Source organism: Lactuca virosa, chromosome 4 (assembly GCF_052849685.1).
Source record: "Lactuca virosa cultivar CGN04683 chromosome 4, Lactuca_virosa_CGN04683_v6, whole genome shotgun sequence".
NCBI classification, from domain to species: Eukaryota; Viridiplantae; Streptophyta; class Magnoliopsida; order Asterales; family Asteraceae; genus Lactuca; species Lactuca virosa.
Window position 1 is genome coordinate 82,635,122 of NC_136429.1, and position 3,427 is coordinate 82,638,548.

A 3,427-nucleotide genomic window follows, 5' to 3' on the forward strand; every position below is an offset into this window, starting at 1 on the left:
AACTATATGGAAAACTTCAAGAGCTTCTCGATAAGGGGTTCATAAGACCAAAATTCTCACCTTGGGGAGCCCCAATGCTATTTGCTAAAAAGAAGGACGAAACCTTCAGGATGTGTATCGATTCTCGAGAACTGAACAAATTAACAATCAAGAATAGATATCCATTCTCAAGGATTAGTGATCTATTCGACTAGCTTCAAGGATCCGAATTTTATTCAAAGATTGATTTAAGGTCAGGATACCATCAACTTCGAGTACAAGAGGAAGACATTCCAAAGACAACATTTAGGACTCGCTATGGCCACTACGAGTTTCTAGTTATGCCTTTCGATCTAACCAACACTCAAATAGTCTTCATGGATATAATGAAATGTGTTTGTAAACCTTACCTGGAAAAATTTGTGATTGTGTTTATCGATGATATATTGATATAATCACGAACCGAGGAAGAACACGGCCAATACCTACACATCATCTTGGAATTACTGAGAACAAACGAATTGTACGGCAAATTTGTAACATACCAAAAACAGTAATAAAATTTTTTGTTTTAAAAACCATTAGTTTTATACATCAGGTGTCACAAATTCAACCATAAAACAAAATGCTAACCAAAGATCAGAGTACAAATGAAAATAAGTGCGGAATGATGAGGGGGATGTTGTGCCATCACGCCGGGCCCTTTCCTTTCGTACAGGAAGTACTTGAAACCATAAACATAAATTGTAAACACAAAGCTTAGTGAATTCACCAAAGCACGACATACCAACATAAAATTGGGCCCAACGCTGGGGTATTTTCCAACCCAATATATATCAATGGGCTCAAGCCTAGGGTTTATTTCAACCCGATCATGCAATAATGGGCCCAACCCTTGGGTTTATTTCAACCCGTCTATATAATATTGGGCCCAACCCTAGGGTTTATTTCAACCCGATCATACAATAATGGGCCCAACCCTGGTGTTTATTTCAACCCGATCATGCAATAATGGACCCAACCTTGGGGTTTATTTCAACCTGATCATACAATAGTGGGCCCAACCCTGGGGTTTATTTCATCCCGATCATACAACATGCAAGAGTCACAAAGACAACTAGCATCCTACATATATAATCCAGTCGGTCGCCCTTGGTGCCTTCGACCTATAAACATAGTGAAAAGACTTACCTAAACTACTCAATAGAAGCGCAACAGCTACCTGAACAACGTAATAGCCAACCCAAACTCCCTAAAACCAAACCGAGACCAATCCTTAGTCAAATACTCAATTCTACCCAAGTTTGACCAAAAGTCAAACTGGTCAAAAAGTCAACGACCAGCTTAACCAAAGTCAACTTCACAATCTGACCATTCCTTGGTCACGTCATGAGAATGAAATGACAAAACAATTGCAATTCTGGACACTGTCATGTCGTGACACATCCTATATCACGTCGTTACTTCTGGTCAGAAGGCCAAAATTGTTGAGTTTTGATACAAAATAAAAGTTTGTTTTTCACAAAATACCGGCAACGGAAGACTTTAAAATAACAAGTTTATTTTTAGTTCATAACAAAACTACACCATCATGAATCCATTTACAGAGGTTAGAATGAAATATAACCAACCATAGGATGTTTTAGAGATAACCTTTGAAGCCTTTGAACCCACTTGGTTTTGGGTGTTGATGAAGATAACAAAAGATCAAAGTGTATAATCTTCTCTACAAGTATCCACATCAAGAGTAAGACACTTGGAATGCTAGTTCCTTCTTGTATTCTTGAGTGTCTAAAGCCTTTAAGTGCTTAACTCAAATAATCACTAAAGGTAACAACTCAAGAGGTCTTTTAAACACCAAACTAACTTCAAAAGAGAGAGAGAGAGAGAGAGGAAGAAGAGAGGAAGAACCCACTGTTCTAAAGAGAAAAGAGAAGAAGAGGAAGAGCTTCACTCTTGCTAAAATGCAAGCCTGATGCATCTCTTATATAGCCCATGAAAAGTAAGGCCTAACCATTAAAATAATCTAAAGTAATGGCAGCCTTTAGAAGCATGGGAGACAAAAGATGGAAGGTTGAAAAAGCAACCTTCCACACCATCATTATGCCTTTTAAAAAGTAATATTTTTTATTTTTTACAAACTCCAAGTTTATAAAATATAAACTTTGTCTTTTGGTAAAAGACAAAAGAATCCAATTAGTCCAAAATGTTGTGCATGACTTATTAATTCATACCATATGAAATAATAACTAGTAATACTCTCTTATAATTATTATTTTCACAAAACAATAATTATTCCCTAATTAAAATACAAGAATTGATATTATTTATTAATAATCATATTAATAATAAATTATTAATAATCATATTAATAATAAATATACGAAATGTGCCAACTTGATAAAGGTGTGACCCTATAGGATCATATTTTATTAGCAATATCATTCCATAATGATTCTTGGGCATATAGATCCAACAATCTCCCACTTACACAAGATTCATTATAGACTGACATAGACAGTAGCTGACGTCTAGCAACGAGCTACTGCCCCTAACAAGATATGAAGGGTGTCATCTCATCAACAGCCAATTCCAGGAGCTCTAAGTTGTAATTGTTACTAAAGTTTTGGTATCAATTATTCCTTTGTCTCAAACATCATGTCGAACATGAGATATGGATCACGATCAATCTCATTTGCTGTTCAACTTTAACTAAGGCCTTAGATGTCATGCTCTCAACGAATAAGAGGGACAAAACCCATCTTGACTACGTACGCCCATCAATGTAGTTCATGTCATACCCAACGATGGCCCTTATGACTGCCCCTTTACGAAACAACAGTAAACCATGTCAAAGCACAACAATTCCTACACTTCAAGTCCCAAATATGCATCTCAGGTCTAAGAATACAAAGATCATCTTGACTTAATACGCCTATCAATTCAGTTCATGTCATACCCAACGATGGCCTTTATGACTGCCTTTTACGAAACAGCGTTGAACCATGTCTAAGCACGACAATCCCTACACCTCAAGTCCCAAATATGTATCTCAGGTCTAGTATTAAAAAGATACAACCTTAATCAAAACATCACTCTTGACTACGATCCATAAAATGGTTTTGATGCGGGTCAAGTCCAATACTTATTCTCCCAATCAAGTACCTATGAAGTTGGTAGCAACTCTTTGGCATTCTCATTTCCATGAGAATCCACCAATCCACTCATATTAGTCTTACCTCATAGATGCTCCCACAACTATGAACGACTATCGCCATTTAGAATAACCTAGTTATTCAAGGATTTAAACATGCTAATATAGAACACAACAATTATTTAATGAAAGACCCATATCCAATATATCATTCATTACAATATATGTTGCTTGTACTGTTCCAATATCCAAATACTAAATTTCAATAAAATACATCTACTTGTATCAACAATG